General features: G+C 45.0%; 1 protein-coding gene across 2 annotated transcripts in view; it reads left to right on the forward strand.

Moving 5' to 3' along the window:
• Window positions 1-576: 576 nt before the first annotated feature.
• Window positions 577-12,620, forward strand: part of PTPN14 (protein tyrosine phosphatase non-receptor type 14) — a 127,371-nt gene continuing 115,327 nt past the window's right edge. For both annotated transcript variants that reach the window (XM_083604902.1, XM_083604903.1), the window contains exon 1: window positions 577-1,568. The gene's annotated coding sequence lies outside the window, so the exon portion shown is untranslated. The remainder of the gene's footprint in view (window positions 1,569-12,620) is intronic.

Raw genomic sequence — 12,620 nt, forward strand, 5'->3', positions numbered from 1 at the left:
GGGGAAGAATGGGGAGTCTCCCAACACCTCCCAGAACCCTTAACAAAACACTGATCCTGCTTTAAATGCATAGTGCAGATGGAGCCTTACGTTCCTTCCCCGGAGTTGGAAGCTATCATTTTTAAAATGCAAGCTAAGGACAGAACTGTGAAGGCCTTTCCCTGCAACCAGGCCTGCGAGGCGGTTTTCAAAGGAACTCTTTCATAAAAGGCGCGAGACGAAGCCTGGCTTCGTCCGCCAAGTCCAGCCACCCCCCTCAAACTCCGCTCCCACCCGCGGAGGGGAAAAGCCGCCACCTTCCCTTTCGGCTTCTTTTTCCAAGTCCAAACTTCCTTAAGAGTCAGGGAAGCGCCTCCCTCCCCTTGTCTGCGACGCACAAAACACACAGCGCGACTTTCCCGGTTCTTTTGCTTTGCGGCAGGACCCTTGCAGATCCGAAGTTTGCCCCCCCCCCACCGCAGGCAGCGGTCGGGTCTTTGCTCTCCTCTCCCCCACCGTGCCCGCGGTTGCAGCGCGCCTTCCTGCAGAGCAATCCCCACCCGCGTTGCGATCCACCTAGGCGCCTCCCTCCTCCTCCTCCCTCCCTTGGCATCTGCTCTGCCCTCCTCGGGAGAGAGTCGCACTTGGAAGGCATCATCCTTGGCTTGGGCTGGAAGAACAGCCCATATTTTTTTTTAAATTTCCCCTTTCCACACTCCTCTCTTCCATTCATTTGCTATATACATATATGTATAGTGTGAGCCGTGTAAAAAAAAAGGGGGGGAGGGAAAAAAGGTGAGTGAGAAAGAAAGCAAGAAAGCAAGAAAGAAAGCAAGAAAGCAAGAAAGCCAAGTCCCCGCCGACGTCTCCTGCCCTGCCGTGGCAGCGGCCGCTCCGCATTCTTGGCATTCCTGGGCCGTGACTCCGAGGTCGGCGGCTGCTCCTCCAAGCAGCTCCGCGTTACGCGCCAGAGAAAGAGCGCCGTGCGCGCGCGCGCTTCCCGACCGCCACTCCGGCTCCTCCTCGCTTTATAATCCAGACTCCAATCCCCTCCCTCACGTCCTTTCCCCACCCTCCTGGCTCCCTAGCCGCCCCCTGTCCCAGCGCCCGTCCTGCCCTCCTTCCCGAATTTTATGCCTCCTCTCTCAAACTTCTCCAAACTTTCCCCAGCGCCGCTGGGACGCACGAGTGTGTTTCTTAGCGAAGGGGGAGGAGAAGGCGGAGTCGGTTTTCCTTCTCTTTCTCTCCCTGTTTGCTACTTCCCAACAAAACTTCGCCACCATCCAGATTCTCCCTTTTCTCACAGCACCGCCCCCCCCCCGCGTCTCCAGCTATTATTATTATTATTATTATTGCAGCGAACAACTTAAAACTTTCTTCCCCTTGCTGCGTGGATATTTTTTATTTTTTGGTGAAGAAGTAAACTTTGCGCATCCATCGCTGGATCTTCCTCACGGAGTTTTGTATTGGTGCGTGTGTGCTTTGCATAAAAGCTTTACTTTTTCTCTTGGGGGCGGAGAAAGGAAGGGATCCCAGCGGACGAGGCGCGTTGGGGAGAAGAAGCTGCTTTTGGGTGACCCAAGAAACAGGTAAGTGCAGGGATCGGAGCGGGGGGGGGCGAAATTGAAGAGTTTGGACGCAGTTTATAGCGTTAAACAGGAAGCTGGAATCTTGTGATAAGACGATGCTGTGTGTTTTGTGTTAGGGGGAAAAGTCTGCCTATAAAATGTGGGAGCAGTTGGCATTCAGTTTCTGAGACAAGCTTCTACTTCTTTTACTCTCCCCCCCCCTCCACCCCGCCCCGATTTTAAATAGGGTTGGCTAATGTGCAGCTTTGCATTTAGAGGGAGTCCTGAAACTCAAAGGGCCTTTTAGACAAAACACCACTTTTGTAACCTACAGTGCATGCCTACTTGAAAGTAAGTCACATTAGGTTCAGTGGAGCTTGCTCCCAGGTAAGCAGGTTTGGGATCACGCTCCTTCGCTCCTTTCTGTTGTTTGTTTTAAAGCCGGTAAACAGATGAACGAACTTCTCTGCTCCGTGGATCTTTTGCTCAACTTTCAGCCAGCTCCCCTCCCACTCTCTGCTGGGTGAATTTACCTTCTTGCTCTTTGTTAGTTACCAGTCAAGTCTATACTGGTCACCCAGCGCTGGCAAACTGCGGTGTCAAGAAGCAAGGAATGTGGTGGCGTCTGCTTGTGTTCCTTGTCTGACAAAATCTATTAATCTAAAAAAAAAAAAAAAGTTTCTAAAAGCTATCTTTTAAGGGATGAGTCACTGGCGGTCCAGTATATACACAGAATAAGGTCTCTGTGTGTGTGCACTTAAACATTGTAAATGGGATGAGGTTTGCTAGTTTTGAACTCTGTGGGCAAAAGGGCCCTTTTGATTACAAGTTTCTTTCTTTGTAGTCTCTTGGAATGTGGATAATGAAAGGTGCGGATAATGAAGGGAAGGTGTCAGATACGGAATGTCTTGCTTTAAATATTTCCCCCTGTGATGTCTTTATTCCTGTGAAATGTGCATGCTGAAAAGTTTATGTAATAGGAAGACTTGTTTTATATTTGCAATGTTTATTTTAGAAATAAAGCACACACAAGTGGTTTCTGTAGATCCTAGTCATGCGTGGACTTTTACAAGCTCTAAGCTGGCGTGCTTAGATGCTCACTAGCCATTAGGAATGCAAGGAAAGCCATGGTGGACCAAACCTAGAGTCTACCTAGGCTTAGCCACCTATGTATTGTGGCCACCTAGATGCATCAGAGAAACAAGTAGGACACGAAGGTAGCTTACCTTGTTGCTTGATGCTGGCAGTTCATATATTTGCATGCTGTAATGTTTTGTCCACAACTTGCGCTGCTAGTGTATATAATGTGGTCTCCACCAGCTGGATTTCCCAGTGGATATGAGAGGTGGATCTACTGTATTCAGGCCGTGCTTAGCAGTAGCCTTGGAAAGAATGTCTAGATCTGGACCTTTTTTGATTTGCACATAAATGCGGATCACTGGATTGCTGAGACTGATAATTGTGCAAGAGATGCCTGGCTGCGGAATGTGTGAACCGGTTTAAGTGAAAAGCAGTGTGTCTGGGCCAACATGATAGTGATGGCTCATACATACAGGCGTCACTTGATATTGTAGTCATCCTATGATAGCCAGGGATGTGTGAACCAGACAAGCTGCGTGGTGAGGTAACTTGGGCAAGGGGGTGGTGACTTACCTGAAGCAGATCACTCAACTTTGGGGTCTCCGGCAACTAAGCTCAGAATGTTGTCCATCACTACTGATTTTTGGATCTGGCTTGTGGTCATGGTGAATGAGGGCCTGGGTGCCTTTTGTAAGCTTCTTCTCCCAGCTCCCATTTATAGTGTTGTTTTCCAGCGTGCTTTAAGAACATAAGAAGAGCTCTGCCATATGAGACCAAAGGTCCATCTAGTCCAGCATTCTCATTGGAAAACAGTGGCCAGCCAAGGTTACTAACCCTGATGACTATCACTGTACGTACCTCCACTGTCAGAAGCAGTACTGTATGACCCTGCATACCAGCTGCTGGGAAAAGTGCTTTTGCGCTAATACCCTCCTTGCAGGCTTTTCACAAGCATCTGGCTGGCCACTGTGATAACAGGATGCTGGACAAGCTCTTCTTACGTTCTTCTGTTAGCCAGACACATATGGAAAACTCACTAACACGGCACAAGTGCAAATGCACTCTCTCACTTGTTCTTCTCAGCAACCGGTACTCAGAGGTATCCTTGTCATAATGATTAATAAGTAATATTTCTCTCACTGATCTCAGGTGGACTTACTTCTCAGTGAATGCTAAACCATCCTAAAACAAGCAAGAATGTTGACTTTAAGTCAGTTAATCCATGAGTGTATTTTGGGAGTCTTAATAGTGCAATGCTACTCAGAGGAAAGTTCTGTTCATTGGGGCTTACTCCTTGGCAAGTAGAGATAGGATTGCAGTCTAATTTGTGAATCTTTTTGAACTCTGGCAACATGGATTGTGTTATTTACTTTGCAAGATGGAAAAAGTATTTTGTTGATGATGATAGTGATGTTAATATAAGTTTGGGTCAAATGAAAAGTCAGGGTTTGGTGGCCTTACAAACAAATGGCTGGGGTTAGGCATGTTTTGTGGACATAATTAAATATTTTCAGAAGAGGCTTGAAAACCGATGTACTTCTGTGTTGTGGCTGGCAGAGGAAGCTCTTTTCATACCAAAGAGGAGCATGAATGAGCATACAGTGCCTGACCAAAACACCTCAAGATATCACTGTGTAGTAAGCACTTGAATGAGGATGCTAATTAGTGGTGTTAGAAGAGAGGGCAGTGCAATTCACAATCCAATTAAGTTGCAATACTTGATTAGGCTTTAAGTAGGCCTATCAACAGGATTCAATAAATATTAGGCAATAATCTGATGCTCACATATGCAAAAGTAAATCCCGTTGAACTTAGTGGGTAGCAGTTGCTTGGCTCTTAAAGGATTTGGGGGAATGGGCCCATAGGCACAAATGTGCATAACATCTGCATATGCTTATCTGTGTGTTTAGATAAAATTTAGAACACTGTTTCTCAGACTTGGGTCCCCAGCTGTTGTTGGACTACAACTCCCATCATCCCTAGCTAGCAGGATCAGTGGTCGGGGATGATGGGAGTTGTGGTCCACGAGAGACTCCCACGAGAGGTTGTGGACTCTCTTCCCTTGGCGGTTTTTAAGAAGGTTGGATGGCCATCGGTCATGGATGCTTTAGCTGAGATTTCTGCATAGCAGTGGGTTGGATTAGATGACCCTTGGGTTCCTTCCAACTGTTAAGATTCTATGATGGGAGTTGTAGTCCAACAACAGCCGGGGAGTAAGCCAACAATTTTCCCATCCAAATCAGCTTAGACTCTTTCTTCAGTTACTTTGCACACACCGTTCACTCCATATTGGCTCTTTTTATCTTTATTTACCCCCTCTTCCCACAATTTCCCATCAAATTCTATTATAAATTGAGGGAATGCTCATCAAATTTGCAGATGACACCTAACTGGGGGGGGGGCAGCTAATGGAGATGGGCAGGGCTGGGTGGTAGGACACTTCCGCCCAATCCAAGCCCCCCCTCCCCCCCACAACGGTGCAAAGGTGCAACTGCATTTGGTAGACTGTGTACAGTTCCGTCGTGTCACATCCACGAGGATACAGTGGTCCCTCGGGTTACATACACTTCAGGTTACAGATTCTGCTAACCCAGAAATATTACCTCGGGTTAAGAACTTTGCTTCAGGATGAGAACAGAAATTGCACGGCGGCAGCAGGCCCCATTAGCTAAAGTGGTGCTTCAGGTTAAGAACAGTTTCAGGTTAAGATCGGACCTCCAGAACGAATTAAGTACTTAACCCAAGGTACTACTGTATTACGGAGTTGGAGAAGGTTCAGAAAAGGGCAGCCAAAAGAATCAAGGGGATGGAACACCTTCCCTATGAAGAAAGCTTGCAGTGTTTGGGACTTTTCAGTTTAGCACAAAAGTGAGAGGCGACATAATCTAAGCTTTTATCAAATTAAGTATGGTTTGGAGAAAGTAGATAGAGGGAAGTTTCTCTATATCAAGGCACTAAAATTTATGGACATCCAATGAAGATGAATGTTGGAAGACAAAAGAAAGTACTTTGTGCAGGGCATATATAGTTAAACTGTGGAACTCGCTCTCACCAGAGGCAGTGATGAGGGCAGCCAACCTGGATGGCTCTAATAAAAGAGGACTTTATTCCGACTTGTCTATTATGGCCCATGTCTCCTGTTTCAGAACAGTCGTTAAACATACATTTATACCTATGGAATGATGGCAATGATAGAAACCCAGATATATAATCTAATCACCAAATAGCAGCTTTGGTATTGTGGTACCTACCTTTTGAAATTCCCTCCTCTCGAATATTAGTCAGATGCAGACTCTGTTGTCTTTTTGGTGCCTTACTTTTCAGACCTTCCTCTTCCAACAAGCCTTTTAAATTGAGATCTTTCCCAGTCTGCAGCTGTGTTGGCATTGCAAGCTGTTGTGTAATTATTATTATTATTATTATTATTATTATTATTATTGTTATTGTTATTGTTATTGTTATTATTGTTATTATTATTTATTTATACCCGGCTCATCTGGCTGGGTTTCCACAGCATATATCAGAACGTACCAAAACATCAAACATGAAAAACTTCCCGATAGAGGGCTGCCTTCAGATGTATTCTAAAAGTCAGTTTATTTCCTTGACATCTGAAGGGAGGGTGTTCCGCAGGGAGGGCATCACAGTTCAGGGGCACAGTTCAGGACCAGGGAATCCCCCACACTTGCCTGCATCCTGTCCCACTAAAACAGTACTTCTGTCCTGTCAGGATTCAACCTCAATCTGCCATCCATCATCCAACTGCCTCCAGACACTCACACAGGATCTTCACTGCCTTAACTGGTTCAGATTTGAAGGAGAGGTAGAGCTGGGTATCATCCACATACTGGTGAATGCCCAGCCCAAACTCCCTGATGACCTCTCCCGGCGGCTTCATATAGATGTTAAAAAACATGGGGGAGAAGACAGAGCCCTGAGGCACCCCACAAGTGAGAGCCCAGGGGTCTGAACACTCATCCCCCAACACCACTTTCTGCACAGAGCCCAGGAGTAAGGAGCAGAATCACTGTATAACAGTGCTCCCAGCTACTCTAGACAGTCCAGAAGGATGTCATTGTCAATGGTATCAAAGGCTGCTGAGAGATCCAGCAGGACCAGGGAACAGCTTTCACTGGTCCGCTGGAGATCATCGACCAGGACAACCAAGGCCTGAATCATGATTCAACCATGATGAGGCCTGAATCCCAATTGGAAGGGATCCAAATGGTCCGTATCTTCCAGGCATGCCTGGAGTTGTTCACCCGCTCAATCACCTTGCCCAAGAATGGAAGATTTGAGACTGGGCAATAGTTGGCCATATTGGCCGGGTCCAAAGATGGTTTTTAAAGAAGCAGTTTAATAACTGCTTCTTTAACCATCACCCAGCACTTCCCGGCTTGCTTTGATGAGCCAGGATGTGCAAGGATCAAGGAGTCAGGTGGTCGGTTTCACTCATCCAAGCAGCCTTATTGTTTCATTACTTTCTGTTTGCTATCCTGAGCTCCTTGGGGAGGAAAGGCAGGATATAAATTTAATAAATTAATTAACTGGACGTCTTATTATTCGAGCTGATCCTTAAGATTGTGTAGACTTGTGGGAGCTTCGGTGCTAATGCTTTAATCCTTTGTAAACTTACCGGGAAGCAAGCTCAATTGAACACAGTGCGACTTATTTCCAAGTTTAAACATGTATTGGATTCTGCAGTAAATGCCTGATTGCGGAATTAAAGCATGCCAGAAAAATGAGGACAGCCTTAGTAATGATTGTGATGAGGTTTCATTTTTTAAAAAAGTAATCTAAAATGAGGAAACTGTTGTTTCTGCCATCTTTCATTGATCATGTATAGTAGCAGTGATAGCCTAGGTGCAACATTGTTCATGGGAGCAATTAATAGGCAGCTGGTGTTGATGTGTCTCAATGCTCTTCTCAGCTGGCCATTAATTGGCAGCAGATGCTATGCGCGTCTTCTACTGTTGTTGCTTAAATGTGGGACAGGCTCCTGTGAAACAGATCTGGTCATATACAGTGTTGCATAATCCACAAGTGTCTAAACCGGGCATAACTAAGAGGCATAGACAAATCTGAAACAGAAAGGAACTATATGCATGAATTTTGTTTGTTTGTTCAAAGCGTTCATGCTGGAAAAGCTTCTAGAGTGGCTTACGAATCAATAAAATAATGCAGGAGAGTCCCTGCCCTCAGATACAGAACCTAAAAAGTCATCGCTCAGAAGCAAAAGAGGAAAACAAACTTGGCCCTCAAATTCTTGACATTGCAAGGTACTTATAATTACCAGCTTGGATTGGAATGGACTGTGGGGTTTTTATTTTATTTAAAAAATGGTGGTGGTGGTGGTGGAGCAGGGTGTGGCAGCTTCTGAGAAACAGTGGCACCAATAAATAGCATCAATGACAGGAGGGAGAAACCCTGGCCTATCGCAGACATAGTGGCCGCATTTGCACATCACGCTAAACTATGGTTTAACAACGTGCTTGAGCGAAAATGAGCATGTGTGAGCCTAATCTCAACTTGCTATTATGTGTGAACCTTCAAGCATGGGTTCAACCCAGGCATAGGCAAACTCGGTGCTCCAGATGTTTTGGGACTACATCTCCCATGATCCCTAGCTAACAGGACCAGTGGCCAGGCATGATGGGAATTGTATTCCCAAAACATCTGGAGGGCCGAGTTTGCCTATGCCTGGTTTAACCCTAACTCAGGACTGAGGGATCAGATGAGAAGGTGTTCTGGAAGGGATGAAGTTAGGGAAAGGGAATGCATGTCCACCGTGCTGGGTTTTGTTCTGCAAATCATGGTTTTCAGGAAGCCAGTGCATGCTTGGAGTGTATATTTGTTTACCCAAGCCAGTTTTGTCACACTTTTGCTCTGGTGTTGGATTGGAGTTGATTCAGTCAACTTAACTTGTGCAGTGTGCTACGTTGTAATATGATTCAATGGCTTTGTAGGGTTAGTCGGATTGTGAAAGACATTTGACTCTGATAGTTGGCTGGCAAGTACTTTCTAGTGCAGTCTGGCTAAGCTGACATCACTCAGGAATGGCTGGTATAATGTGGTTCACAAATGTGAACAGAGTTGTGTTTTTCTTGTTTGAAATACACCTGAGCCCATGAAGTTGATCCCATGGCAGACGCTGGTTTGGAGGCCACATTTTTCTCATAATTGGGTTGGGCCTGCATACTTTAGGGGGCACTTTGTCCCTCCTGCAGTCTGTGAAACTAACTGGGGTCGTCTCTTGGTATAGTGTTACTCAAGCCGCTACATTTTTAAAATTCTTGCCAAACTTTTCTGCACACTGAACCACCTGAGAGACAATGTGCGGCCCAGATTCATTTCTTAATGAAGGCACCAGTCTGAGTGCTGCTTTCACATTTTTCAAAATGATTGACTAGCTGTCTTCCTTTTAAGACCTTGGGAATTAAATGAGATCTGGTTTTGGGCTGGCAGAAGAAAGGTATCCTTGCACAACAGCTAAAATTAGAGCGAATTGTTTAAAAGGTACTTTTACCTTTTTGGTTCACTATGGCCCAGCATCAAAGGGCCTACCTTGTCAAGTATTAATACTCATGTTGCTATCATGGAACCTTTTGTAATCATAAACCACACATCCTTTTCCTCCTGGTATGTTTTATTATTCACTCGGTTAACCGCATAGCTGTATCCTATAGTTCCTTATTGGCAACTGTGACAGTTTAATCAAGGCAGCTGCAACAATCATTATTTGAAGTCAGCTTTGTTTGAAACTCACTAAACATCATGTTAGTCATAGTTTGTTGGTCTGGATGATGCAGCAAACCGTGGTTAATAAAAAGTGGAAGGGAAAGAGTCCAAACTCCTTCACCTGACTGCGCCAGAGGGGCAGGATACACAAACCTGGGGAAAGGGTCTGCTCATTTACATATCACTAAACTATAGTTTAGCGCAGGCATCCCCAAACTCGGTCCTTCAGATGTTTTGGGACTACAACTCCCATCATCCTGAGCTAACAGGACCAGTGGTCAGGGATGATGGGAACTATAGTCCCAAAACATCTGGAGGACTGAATTTGGGGATGCTTGGTTTAGCGTGACATCCATACACTACTACTGAATCAAATGGTTGGTCCACCTGACTCATCATTGTCCAGATTGACTGCAGCAGCTTTCCAGGGTTTCATACTGGGGTCTTTCTCAGTTCTGCTTGGAGAGGCTGAGGATTGGAACTCAAGACTCTGCATTTATAGCATGTGTTCTGCATCTGAACTCTGGCTCTTCTTCCCCAAGAATGTCCTTTGGTTTTTGCAGTAGAACGTGTCTGGAACTGTATTGGGGCAGCCTGGAGCAACTTAAATTATTTTGTTTAAAACAGTGCAGCTGGGTAAGTTTCCATTTCGAATTGCAACACCATTTCCTTCCCATTTGACGCTGTCATTTGTGCTACAACACAGACACACTTTCTTTAGTACTTTTCCGAATACAAGGGGATGTGTTCCCCTTGTGATCAAGGATCACTTCCTTGATGGAAGTGGCCGGAGCATCTAGCCCCTTTTGAGTTACAGCAGATGTTGACAAGCAAGGAGAATACAATATCATTATAGTGTGACCAACTTGCATCTAGGGTTAATGAAGTAGCAGGATTAAGCAAGCAATAAGAATGCAACCATGCTATTGGCATTAAGGACCTTTTGTTTCTTTCACAGCACAGTCGATAGAGCATGAGACTCAATCTCAGGGATGTGAGTTCGAGCCCAATGTTGGGCAAAAAAATTCTTTCATTGAAGGGGTTGGACTAGATTACTTTCATGGTCCTGTCCAACACTATGATTCTATGGCTTGGACATTTTTGCCCTGAGACGGTGGACATGGTTATTTTACATTTACACCTGCGTTATGATATCTCCAGCTAAGATGTTAGATAGAGTTCCTAGCTTTTTCTTCCTTTACTCCTTTTCAGGATGTGCATAAAAACGTGGAGGTCCACCCTACTGGACCATTCAGCAATGGTTCTCCATGATTTCTCTCCCAGGCCTATCTGGAGATGCCAGAGATGGCACCTGGGACCTTCTGCATGCAAAGCAGTTGTTCTACCATGGAGCTATGGCCCTTCCTCAAAGAGCATGATTTCATGAATTCAGGGTAACCTTCTCATTTCTCCCCGCTGTATACAGAGCTCATTTGAAATCCATAGGTAAAGTTTGCATCCTTGCCCTAAGCAACTTAGCACTCATTGGAAGTCCTTTGTTTTATGTAGGGCAATTTATATTTAACACAAATGCGAATGGTCTGCCCTAGATAACGCATTTCCTCTGCTCCTGTCTTGAATTGATTTAAAGTTGTATATACAGTGGTACCTCGGGTTAAGTACTTAATTCGTTCCGGAGGTCCGTTCTTAACCTGAAACTGTTCTTAACCTGAAGCACCACTTTAGCTAATGGGGCCTCCCGCTGCTGCCGTGCCGCCGGAGCACGATTTCTGTTCTCATCCTGAAGCAAAGTTCTTAACCTGAAGCACTATTTCTGGGTTAGCAGTCTGTAACCCGAAGTGTATGTAACCTGAAGCGTATGTAACCCGAGGTACCACCGTAATTCGGAGAGGTGATCCCAGGCTGATCACACCAGGGATTTTTGCTTGTTGAGTTCTGCAATGAAGAATTCCAGAATTGTGCAGTAGGGAAGGTCTAATCCTGTGCTCTGAATATAATATTCAAATTGATCTCTGTGATGCAGATTTGCATGCCATACAGATTAAGGCCACCAGTTCTGTAACTGCTTTTGTTTCTGAACTTTGGAAGTGTCGTCAGGCTTGAAACACCTGGGTTTAGATTGAGGTCGTTGGTGAAAGGATTTGTAATTGAGGAAGGCTGGAGAAAGTGACTTTATTATGATTGCTGTTACTTCTGCTGGCTTGCTGTCAACAGGGGAATGAATTAATCTCTAACTACTTGGCCTGCAGGGTCTCGGTGCTTGAAACTTGAGAGCTTGAGGCATCTTCTGCAACAGCTGCTAAAGACTGAGAAAATGCCTATGATTACAGAATTGCAGAAACTACAAGTCCCTGCCTGTTAATTTGTGAGAATGCACTCTTTAAATGCGCATCGTCCGTACGCTTGAGCGAAGGAGCAGAGCCACCTTAAGGTCTTGCAGGGTCTTGGGAGGGTAAAATGGGGTGTTTGGCTTCAGCAACCTGCCCTCAATCCTGTCCTCTTCACCCCTCCCCCAAAACTAGGACTTTAGTATTTCCACAATTAATTTCGCTGCAGTTGCCCTTCTGCAAGAACACAAGCTCTTTAAGTGAGTAGGCAAGCATATGTTTACAAGGCTGAGTAGCCACAAGCATTCACTTACATGACACATTCCTGCCAGGCTTGTTGCATCAAATTGTGCCGTTTCTGCTCAGGAAAAGAACTCAGGAAATGCCTGGAAATCACTCAGGCTGGCCATTTGCACTCTAAGCAATGAACTGATTGGTATAAGCAAACAAACAAAACCTCTTTGGTAATGGATCCTCTTGTCAAAGTGGCCAGAGAGGGGAAGGCATAGTCTCCATAAGAGATTGGCAGTGAAAATGGTGAGAACACTTGGAACAGCTCTGATATAAAGAGAAATGCAAGAAACCTCTTTTTTTTTAGAGTAGGTAGTAAATAATAAAAGGATAGCACAAATGATATAAAAATGTGATGAATGCTGGGGGAGAGATGTGTCAGGTTTTCTTATGTAGTATTTCTTTTTGCATTACAAAATCAGTTAAGCATTGACAGGTTCCCATTTGAAAGATCCCAAAGCCCCCCTTTTATTTTATTCTCCCCCGCTTCCTATTTGTAGAGCTCTGTTGGTTTTATTTAAAATAGGAGCAGGCTTGGGATTCCCATGTGGGCTGCTGCAATGGGATTGAATACGGTTGGAGAAAAGCATTTTGCTTTGAGCTGCTGGGATTACTATTTTTTAAATTCGTTGCATTTTTTAAAAATCCCACCATCTTTCCAAAACGTTCAGGGCAG

Source organism: Podarcis filfolensis, assembly GCF_964270895.1.
Source record: "Podarcis filfolensis genome assembly, chromosome: 3".
In the NCBI taxonomy this organism is placed as follows: domain Eukaryota; kingdom Metazoa; phylum Chordata; class Lepidosauria; order Squamata; family Lacertidae; genus Podarcis; species Podarcis filfolensis.